General features: G+C 40.7%; 1 protein-coding gene across 2 annotated transcripts in view; it reads right to left on the bottom strand.

Moving 5' to 3' along the window:
* The window catches only part of MOSPD1 (motile sperm domain containing 1), a 21,770-nt gene extending 10,394 nt beyond the window's left edge, over window positions 1-11,376 (bottom strand). For both annotated transcript variants that reach the window (XM_008066281.2, XM_021716701.1), the window contains exon 1: window positions 11,222-11,376. The gene's annotated coding sequence lies outside the window, so the exon portion shown is untranslated. The remainder of the gene's footprint in view (window positions 1-11,221) is intronic.
* Window positions 11,377-11,759: the final 383 nt, after the last annotated feature.

The raw sequence follows: 11,759 nt of genomic DNA, 5'->3' as shown, positions 1-11,759 counted from the left end.
CGGTGGCCGGGAGCGACCACTGCACTCCAGTCTGGGCGACAGAGTGAGACTCCAACTCAAAATAAAATAAAATAAAATAAAATAGGTCCCCACATCATTTAAACGTGGCTGTTGACTTGTCCTTTTGACTTACTTATATAGCTTTTACCAAATTATGGACAGAAATTTATACATGCTCCTTTCACATTCAGGATCTCAACCTATAATAAGTTATGTAAATACTCAAGGAAATAAAGATGTCTTTCTCAAATTAATCATCCCATTTCAAAGAGGTGAGATCAAAGGGGAAATCACTTTTTTAAAACCTCAGCTTTTCTGTTTTTTGTTTTATGAGTTGGAGTCTCACTCTGTCACCCAGACTGGAGTGCAGTGGCCGCTCCGGCGATCCTTCCACCTCAGCCTTCCGAGTAGCTGGAACTACAGGTGTGCACTACCGCGCCTGGCTAATTTTTTGATTTATTGTAGAGATGAGGTCTCGCCAAGTTGCTCCGGCGGGTCTCGAACCCGTGGGCTCAGGCAATCCACTCACCTCGGCCTCCCAAAGCACGGGATTACAGGCTGAGCCACCGAGCCCGGCTAAAACCTCAGTTTTTTAAAAGTAGAATAAATTAAGTATTGTCACAACTGATTTTACATGAGCCAATCAAAATTCTTAAGTACTAAAAAATAAAACACAAAATGTTTCCATGATTTCTGGGAGAAAAACATGAGAATCACTTTTACAAGTCATGTCAACAATGCTTTATTCAGTGCTTTCTTGGCAGCATGGGTGGGAGAGTTCTTTTCATCTTTTTTCTGCTGAAACCTAAGACAAGCTAAAATGTCTTGAAAGGAAGCGGTCCTCAACATTTTTTATGAAAATTCAACGTCAGTAAGTAGGCTTTGGCATGCAAGTGGCCCTGTGCCTCCCTTCCCAACAAGTACACATGCTTTTGCGAGAGCTGTTTTCCTCCAACTTCAGGGCTTCTTGGATTCCCTCTGGGGTTCTTGAATATGTTCCAGATAGCTGTAGCTGACAGAAGTCTAACTGTAAGTGTGATGCTTCTGTATTTATTTCTTAATCTCTTTTTAATCAATATTATTATTTAGAAAACGCCCTAAGTGTGTCTTTTTAAGAGACAGTCTTACTCTGTCACCCAGGTTTCTAGCACAGTGGTGAGAAGAGCTCACTGCAGCCTCAAATTCCTGGGCTCAAGCAATCCTCCCACCTCAGCCTCCTGTGTAGCTGGGTCTACAGGCACACACTACCGTGCCCTAAGTGTGGTTTTAAAAAAGCAAATGCAAAAGCTAAATTATACAATCAAGATTAAATGTCTGATTTTCACCCTGTAGATCACGCCTTTAAAATAGGCTCCAAACCATTTAATGCTTTGTAATTCAGGTTCTCATACATTCAAAGAGAAATAATTATTTGGTTTTACCAGCTATCAGAGCTTACATGCTCTGATTCTGATAGAGACCTTTCCAACTTCTATCAAACAGGATCTATATAATCATGTATGCACATTTTTATTCTTTTTTTTTGTTGGACATCTTATATGCCAAGAACTATGTCAGAAGCTGAGCAGGGATACACAGCTCCTGCCCTTAGGAAGTTCAAGTCTGACAAGATAAAAATACTGAAACTACCCCTATTGTAATGCATACTCTGGTATATAAAGTGCTAAGGAATCAGAAGATTACATTAATAATTATACCTGGAAGAGTGGCCAGAAGTGATATGTGAGGTGGTCACTTATGTGTTGAAGGGAGGGCATTCAGACCAAGGGAACAGCACATGCAAAGGCACAGAAATGTGAAGGTAAAAGGAAAAGTACTTAATCTACAGGTTGTTTCCGGTAAGCATCCTACTTTATGTCCATGCTTTATAGTATGCATACAATTCATAACAGTGTTGGACTTGCTTGTTTTTGACTAAGCTAAAAGGGCTTACTGACATTTTTTATTAGTAATGATCTCTAACATTTATATAATTCATAACAGATTATAAACTTTTTATTAATTTCATAGACTGAATCAGTTAATATAGTGTATGTAAAGCTCTTAGATAGTACAATACTTACCATAGGACAGGCAATGTTCTAAGTGTTTATTGTTATTATAACTTAATTATAAAGAGACCAGATAGACAAAAAAAAAAACAAGGTTGGCAGGCCTCCTGCCTCCTAGTTCATTATTATTTCCACTATACTAAACAGTCTGTCCATTTCAATAAAACCAAGATTATTCTGAAAAGCATCTGATTACATAATTGTAATTTTTCTTTTTTAATTTCTTTCTTCTGCTCAAAGACATACACATTTCTATTTGGATAACATGATCTCAGAAGTTTGATGTATTTTTTTTCCAACAGAATATCATAAACTCTATAATTACTTTCTCTTTTTGTACTTTTTTTTATTTTAAAGATATGGGGTACAATTGAGGATTAGGTATACAAGTGGTCATTGTACAGATAAAGTTTGGGCCTCCCTTTGGTCCATACTTCACCTGGTTTGAGACCCTTATTGATGCTGTATTCACCCCATCTCACCCCCATCCCTCAGCAGTATCCTGCTACTGCAAGTCCCTTTCTTATGGTATTATGATAAATGTTCAGGTTCTGCTTATGAGTAAGAACATGTGGTACTCAGTTCTTTGTTTCTGTGATAGATCACTGAGTATTTATAATTACTTTCCTAGGAAAGGAACATCCTAATTTGGCATCATTAAATAATACGTACCATCTCATTCTAAAACTGATGAGAATTTAGCTTAGGATAAAAGGTGGCATCTTGACCAGGCATGATGGTAGCTCATGCCTGTAATCCCAGCATTTTGGGAAGCCCATGCAGGAGAATCACTTGAGCCCAGGAATTTGATACCAGCCTGGCCAACAGAGGAGACCTCATATCTATTTTTCAAAAAGTTTTAAAAAATTAGCTGGGTGTGGTGGCCCATGCCTATAGTCCCAGCTACTCAGGAGGCTGAGTGGGAGGGATGACCCGAGCCCGGGAGGTTGAGGCTGTGGTGACCCGTGTTTGTGCCACTGCACTCTAGCCTGGGTGACAGAGTAAGAACCCCCCAACTCAAAAAAGAGGATGGCATCTCTGCTATGGAAGATAGATCAATAAATGAATGTTGGTCAAACCAGAAAAGAATAAAATTGAATTTATTCTTTACTCTTTATCTCAGCATAAACTCCAAACAGATAAAAGATTTAAATGTAAAAAGACAAGGCTATAATAGCACTAGAAGAACCATGGGAGGTTTTTAGAAAAGTAATCTCAGGTTTTTTAATAATGATATAAAACCAGAAAACCCCCCCAACATTTTTTTTCACTTAGAAACTGTTCCTGAAGACAGAGACCAAAATATAATGATAAATTCAACTATATAACTTTTAAAATTCTGCATGGCAGAAAACTACAAGCAAAGCCAAAAAAACTTACAATTCACGTCATAGGTAATATCTAATTTCCCTATTATCTAGAGGACTTACAAATTATTAAGATGACAGCTCAATATAAAAGTATATGCAATTACTGTTTGTCAATGAAATAAAAGTTCAAAAGTAACCAAGTTACCATATTTCATTTTAAAAGGGGCATAAAATTGTTCTTGAAGTTATAGGATGTTTAACCTCACTCATAACAAAAGGAACGCAACTAAAGCTATACTGTGGTATTAATTTCTTACCTGTTATATTAGTAAAAATAAAATTTTGATAGCACGTGGTGGAGCAATTCAGCACATTGTTGCTTGTGGGAATATGAACTGGCATAACCACTATATCTGCCAACTAAATGCATACACCCTTAGAACCAGAGGTTCTACTTCTAGGGATTTATCTGGCATATGTATTCCCCTTGTGTGAAGTCATGTATGTGTAAGGTTTTCTTTAAAGCACTGAGGATTATATAAAATGATTTATGTGAAGCACATAGGACAGAACTTGGCACTTAATAAGAGCTAGTTGTTGTTAACAGCAAGAGATTGGAAACAGCCCAACTATCCATTAATAGGGGATTCATTAAATAAAGTATGGTCTATCCATTCGTTAGGATACCAGATATATATAAAAAAGAAAGAAGCAGCTCTTTGTGCAGTTGGGAGCAGAGCAGTGTGTAGCATATGCTACCATTTGTATGAAAAAAGGAGATAAAAGAATATGTACACCTATTGTCTTGGACATGGGTGAAAATTGTTGGAAAGATACTCACATTTGTCCCTAGGGAGATTTCAAGACTAAGTGGCCAGAAACAGTGGAGGGAGGAATCTTTCTCTGTATTCCTTTTTGTATCTTTTGAATTCTGAACCCTGTGAATACTTATTTTTTTAAAAAAGATCAAATTAAATAACAGCAACTCTACTGGAGCCTAATTTGGAAAAGGTGCCAATTTTGAAACACAAATATTTAGATACAATGTGTGAAAAATCTGTTAACTGCATTTTCTAATTTATGATTCTCTAATATATTGAAAACCTTAAACTGTGTGTTAAATAGAATAATTTCAATTTTAAATAATTTTACATGCAACAGAAACTCATTATCATGAGAAAAATAAGGTTTATTTGAGGTGACTTGTAAACTTAAGAACATATATAGCTTAAATGTAGAACTATTTGTTATAAATGAGTATGAGATGGCTCATAAAGATGACTGGAAAGTCAAAATTAACCACACAGACAAGTGCTAAACTTTTTATTCTAACTCAGAGGAGAAGCTAGTTGGCAAAGGGCAGAGGAGAAATTTTACTAGCTGTGAATAAGGGAATAGAAGTTCTTATTTTAATTTTGAAGTTTTCTCTGTGAACTGACTATGTATTTCCCCAGCATCATGAATAGGCTCTCTCCTTGTCACTATGAAACAAGTGTTTAGTCATTTTTGAGTAGTTTTCCATTATTTCTTTTTATATATCCCTGTTGCCATTTACCATTTACCTTGGCTAAGATAAAAGTTGTCTCCTAAACTATAACCAGTGGAAATTAGGGAAGAATTAGCACCAGGTCACCAGAGCAATATTTGCAACTCTGCTAACAAGCATAACGAAGCTTAACACCTGCCTTTAATTGATGGTTTTCTGGAGACTAACACTTTCTCTTAGTATTAAAGTCTCCCTTTCACTTCATAAACTCAATTCTCTTCCTCTTTGAATTTTATCATATCACAAAATGATAAAGTGCAAAAATCCTGGAGAGAGATTATATACTAAGCCAGTGAAACCTTTCTGCAAATCAGTTTATGAAGTTGCTTTCCAAAAGTCGAGCTCACACCAAGTCAAAGAATGTCAGCTCCCAATCTTTCTCATTTGACAGATAAGGAAAGCAGGCCCAGGATGGTTAAAAGATTGACCCAAGATTGCACAGGGTATTGGTGGCAGAACTCTGGTCTCCTGGTTCACACTTCCTTATACAGTCATCATCTCTTCTGCATCTCAGTTTAGAAGACCTGCCTCCCTGATGCTGACTACAACACAAGCCCTCAATCTCTAGAAAATTTCTCTGCTTTTCAGGAAGATCAGTGCTCTCAAAGGATGATCCAAAATCTAAGTCACAGGCGAGTCTGTACCGTCTTGATTTGTGTTTCCTTTTCAGTTTTATAAAGAAAAATCAAGAGACAATTTCACTTACTGAGTTGCACACTTTTTTTTCCTGATTATGAAACACCTGTGGCTGTCAGTAACTATTCAACAGGGCATTAATAACCAAGGTTTGCCTCATTCTTCCTCTCTGGACAGCAAAATTTTACTCCTCTTTTTTTTTTTTACTTTTCCCTGTCATTATCTGCAGACAATTTTACTCATTCTTTAAAGCACTGTTCATTCCTCCTCCTTGCAGCATTCCTCTACTGCTCTGATCTACATGGATGTCACCAATTTTATGATACTGTTTTTCATGTAATTACTGTATGAATAGAATATTTTGTCTCCTCAATCAGATTTCAGGCATAATGCCATATGGGTTATTTTGTGGGGCGTTTTGTCTGTTTTTGCACCCCCCATAGACCCAAGCTCAGGGCTAGGCACTTAGCAGATAGAAAGCTGATAAGTTATCATACACGTGTCTACTAATAAATATGTCCTGCATCAGAGAATATGCCCCAACCCCCATTAGCTGAACACACTTTGTCCATAAAAGACAGGCAAGGGATCCTAATTAGAGGAGCAGTAAATCTTAAGTGGCTACTCGCCATGAGTTGGGGTAAGAGGAGAGCGGAGAGAATCAACACTCCCAGCTGCCTCTACCCTCCCTTCTCCTCCCCTCCTTCTGTTTCCCTCTCATTTCCCCTGGCTCTTCAGAGCCCAACTGCGCCAGCAAGCATTTAGAAATCTGAGGCTCCAACATTCTCCCGACCATACAGGCAGACAGTGCAGCTGGGAGCTGGTAATACAGGAAACTGCCTTCTCCTCTCCTGTACCAAAGACACCGAAAAGCAATCCTGCATGAAATTTGAAAGTAAACCTTATGTGTGCACACCACCTTGTGACCAGTTTGCAAACTACTCTCCCATAAAAAGCATAAACACTCTGAAATCTTCACACATGCCTTCCACCTTCAGTCCAAAGTGTGATTATTTTCTGTTTTCCTCATTTTGCGTTGGCCAGAGGAAGGAAAAGGTAAAATTGTGAGATAAACAGGAGGCTTTCAATATATTTTGCCACCAGAGATACAACACCTGGAGACGGTTAAAGAGCCACTTTCACGCATAATCTCACTTGTCCCCTCCCCCTTCTTTGGAAAAAGGAGGTTGCAAGAAGAGTCAAATGAAATAAACAGTCCTTGGGGATTCTTATACTGAAGTGGTTCAAAGTTTGAAAACAGTTAAGGGTGATTCGAGAGTACAGCTTTCCCTAGAAACGAGTGACCCATCTGCTTGGTCACAGTGTACCAGCTACTTATATTATCTTTAATGTACTTACTGTATGCATTAAAATAGCTCTTGCTGTTTACTCTGATTAAGGTTCCCAGCTCCACCTTCAGGCCAGCTCCCCATCTGGGCACAGGGACTATCTCCTTCCTCCATACTTGGTGTAGTCCTTGCCAATGGCCAACTAAACACTAAGTAGTTAACAGCAATAGTTTCTTCTCCATTAGTCTCAATAGTATTAAAGTTTCCCTTTCGCTTTATAAACTCGGTTCTCTTCCTCTATGAATTCCCAGTATTTTATATTAGGGTTCTGAATGGCTGGTATGTTCCTAAAATCATAACAAGTGACATTATAAAGATCACTTTATGTTTTAATGTTCATTGCTCAATATCAGGGAATTTTGGTTTTATCCATTTTCTAGGGTTTTGGTATAATCTGCTATCTTACTAATGGGATTGACTGCTATAAATAATATGTAGTGATAGACTATTCCATATTCAAGATGTAAAAGTTGAGTACTGTACATTTTAAGATTTAAAAAAATAATACCCTACAGTAATGTCTTTTTGAAAACATTTTTTTAAAATGTGTTCTTTACAACCTGGTTATAATTAACATGCTATTTGCGTGTTGTACAACATCTCAACATTTTTCCAATTATTTCAAGATGTGCAATTCTCCAAGTGAAATCCATAATTCATTACACACTATATGTAGCATATAGTTCTCAGAAGTTCTAGAATTGCAAATTCGTTCACCAAACATTTACTGAGCACGTATATACCAGGCAGTGTGCTAGGGAGTATGGAGAAAAGATGAAAAACATTTTCTCAGCCCTCCAAAAACCCAGTCCAGCAGGAAAAACAGATACACAGCAGCAATTAGGGTATGACGTGACAAGCATTAAACTGCTGGTAGATACCAAGTGCTCTGGGAGCATAAAGAAAGTGATCCTCTTTCTTAGCAAATAGGCATTTGCAGTAGGAGTGGAGTAGGGGGGATGGATCCAGGAAGAGTATGTGTAGAGGCATGAAAGGAATGCTTAAAATGAGCTTTGGCATTCCATATGGTTAAAAAATAGCATGTATGAGGGACTGGCAAGAGATGCAGCTGGGAAGGTAAGTTAGAGGCAGATTTTGTAAGATTCTGTGAGAATGCTTAGGGGTTTAGGCTTGATTCTCCATGCCAGTGGTTCTCAAAGTATGGTGCCGGAACAGCAGCAGCTGCTTCATCTGGGAGCCTGTTAGAAATGCAAATTCTTGGTTCTCACCCTAGACCTACGGAATCAGAAATTCTGGGACTGGGGCCCAGCCATCTGTGTTTTAACAAAGGCCTCCAGGTGATTCTGATCTGCACTGAACTTTGAGAACCACTGCTATCAGGCAATATGGAAACCTCTGAAGGATTTTAAGAAGAAAACTGACCCAATAAGATTTGAAGTTAAGAGTCATTGCCCTTGCAACACCTGACTCCTGAGTGGTGACAATAAAAAATAACTGTTGAATGAATGTGTCATGAAGAGATAATGTGAGCCTATACTAAGGCGGTAGGAATGGAGAGGAAACAGATTTTAGAGATGTTTTAGAGGTGACCCAAGTTCAATCAGGTGAGTAGGCAATATCCATACAAAGGTGTGACTGAAATGGTGTGTGTATGTGTGTATCTGTACTCTTGTTAAATATATCAACTGCTAGGTTTGAAAGAAGTGGTCCATATAGACCCTAGAAAAAGGGGGAGGTCAAGAGCAAGTTCCATGTGTTTCCATATAGTCAAGAACAAAGGGTATCTTGGCTTGTACATGAATCTTCTGGTCTGCTTGGCAGTTCAACTCTTCACTGTAAGTTAGTAGAGTAGCAAGCATATTAACAGAAATCTTTTGTGAGTTTGATTGGTGTGACTCAGTTCCTGAGACTGACTTATAATTACTGGATGTGCAGACAAAATTAAATTTCGAACTGAGAAAAGCAGAAAACCAGTTCTAGTGGTCTTACCAAGCTACTGCTAAAGTGAGACTCTTAGAGCCCTCCTTTTTAATTCTAACTTCATCACTAATCACATAGTCTGCTTAAATCAGGAAGAAGCAGGAATAAGTGAAATATTCAGATTTTGTACCATGTTCTGAAGGTCAAGAAAGTCAAATGGAGCTGTTATTTCTAATTTTGGAGGCAGGATTTAGCCGAGGCCATCTTCAATTTCCTGATGAAGAGAGGTTCAGACCAATCTGTATGGTTAATTTATCTAATATGGATTTTGCAGGATGCAATTCCTATTTCTATCAGAAATCTGGGTATTCCTTCTTACTGCATGTTCCTTTAGTTGATACCAACATATGGGGATATTTGACCAATCTATTTCATCCAAGAGTCAAAAACTATTCATCTATGGAATTTGAGATCTGCAGGGCACCCTGAAGATTTGAATAAAATCTTCATATTACAAATGAGGAAATCAAGGGCCTCCAAGAGTAAATCACTGAATATATTTATTGCAGGGCAAGATTTTCCAGGATGGTACAAGTGGCAAAACCAGATTTAGAGCAACACAGATAATCTGCTCCTTTGTAAAGTTTTAGACAAAATTTAAAATGTGTCCATTTTCCATTTCAAACTTATTTTAAAACAGAAAAAGAATAGTAGCAAATTACTTTATTAGGTTATTAGGGAATGGGGTAGCTTTTCTTGCAACTTAATTGTTTTACGTTCTGAGAAAATGGAACTAAATGTAAAAGCCTTCTGTGAAAAAAATTCAAAAATGAAGCATCTGGGAAGAAAATATACATGAACAATTCTTAAAAGAAACATGCATTATTTTATAAGCGATTTGCTATTTTCTATCTTTGCCTGTAAAGAGGTAACTTTATACTGAATAGTGTCCATTACATTTAATTATATATTGCATGTGTAGGGAATCGATCACAACTACCCCTCACAGATTTGAAAAATTCCAAAATTTCACATATCCTGGTATTTGGGTAAACCTCTGTTGTTTGGGGAGTTTTAGAAATGTTTCAGAAACTAATCTCCATCCTGTTTGGGTATGCAGATCTGAACAACTTGAAAGACACATTTGGCCCTTTTTTCTGTTTTCCAAACTTCCTATTCCTTTATACTAAATATACGTGTAATCTAAGAGTTGGTGCCCACTCCCTATTCAATATCCTGTATATATTTTCTAGGCAAGGAGATATTCCAGTACTCAGAGGAAGTGTGGACAAGATCTTCATCAAGAATGCATTAAATCCCATGTGTGCCTTGCCTGAAAAAGTAGACTTTTCCCCTTCTGTCTGGAATTCACATTAAGAACGCAGCATTCCGAAAGAACAGGGCTGTTTTTTAGGCAAGCTTCAAAGGACCCAATTTTTCAGGTTTGTGTCCTCTTCTTATTTCCCCCAAAGGTCAAAAATCCAGGGCTGTTTTCGCTCAATATTTGTCCTCTCGCTCCCCGACGTGAGATCTCTTCGATTCTACTGGGGCAGAACTGCTACTTCAGTCCAGAGGACAGATGTCAGTTACTTTCCCCAAAGGGGAAACCGCAGAACATTGTTTAAGGGCTGGAGGGCTGCGGGAGGGAGTATGAAACGGTCTGTCCTAGGACTTCAGCTCCACCTGATTGGGGCCCAGCCTTTCCAGCCCTCGTCCCCTCACCGGCCGGCTCCATGTGAAACCGGTCATGTGAGCCTGTTTACAGCCGAGCAGCTGGTGCAACCATCAGGATCGGTGCGGAGGTCCAGGGAGGGGGAAGGATACAGGCCACGTACCCCCTAAGCCCTCCCCCCTTATTCCAAGAAGAGGCGTTCGCTCTCCCTCCCTGCCTCTCCACCCCACTTTTATCTCCTTCCAGGCAATGAGAGCAGAGCTGAAGCCATCCCGGGACGCCTCGCTCCAGCCCCGCCGATTTCCTTCCAGTTGCTCGCTGGGGGACCGGCTGGACGGGAGGAAGGGCGAGGACGGTGTCACCCCAGATAGGGAGTCAGCCTCCCTCTCTCAGCCCTCCTCGCTACGTCCGCCGAAGAAGAGTTGTCCCTGGAGCCGCATCCCCGGGGCAACCGAACTCCGCCGGGCAAGCACTGGGAGGCTCCCGAGCCTGCCTTCGCCCGGGCAAGAGCGAGCCACACACTAGCTGACCAGACCCCAGGGCCGGGAGCGGCGGGCGACTGGGCCACTGACAGTTTGAGACGGGGCAGGAAGGACCCTCTGCCTCCTCCCCTCCGCCCACCCGTATCCCGGTGCCGCGGAGCCCCGCTGTCAGTCACAGAGCCGAGCTCGGGTTTGGGGATGGGTCATTCTTTCGGCTGGGGCTCTCGGCCACGTAACTTCCACGTTTTCCCGAAGTCGGAGGAAGTGGGTGACGGGACGGTGGGGGACTCTCACCTCGGCAACACCAGCTCCTCGGAAAGCAGCTGCGACTGCTCCTCCGCTTCTTTGTCAGCGTCTCCAGGCTGCACTGCCTGCTGGGATACCGGAGGACTCAAATGCCACCTCTCTCCGCCCTCGAGGATGAGCCGCGGCTAGGGGGAGGAGAGAGGGGGAGGAGGTGGAGCCGGGGGCGGGGCCGGCACCCGGGGCGGGGCTTAGGGATTGCCACCTGGCCTCTCGGGGTTTCTTCCTTTGAGCTCCAAACTTCCTTCTCTGTCCTCTGACCTGTCCCTCCCTTCCCGCTGCCCCTTGAGGAGACTGGATTCCACAGAGAGCCACCTCTCTCTGCACATGTTTGGTAGTCGCCTTTGCCTCCTGCCCTGGCTCACGCTCCTACACACACATGCACCTAAAGAGTACCCAAAACTAGTTTGACTACCTCTTTTTCTATTCCATCCTCAGTGCTGCAGACCCTGTTGAGGCCCCATGACTTTTTGCTTGGACCGCTGTAGCAGCTTCCTGTTTGGACACTCTCCTTCCACTCTTACAACTC

The sequence above is a fragment of the Carlito syrichta genome, unplaced genomic scaffold, assembly GCF_000164805.1.
Source record: "Carlito syrichta isolate Samal-C Ts95f unplaced genomic scaffold, Tarsius_syrichta-2.0.1 Scaffold308874, whole genome shotgun sequence".
NCBI classification, from domain to species: Eukaryota; Metazoa; Chordata; class Mammalia; order Primates; family Tarsiidae; genus Carlito; species Carlito syrichta.
Note: the sequence above shows the minus strand (reverse complement) of the source record. Positions and strands in the feature narration are given on the sequence as shown.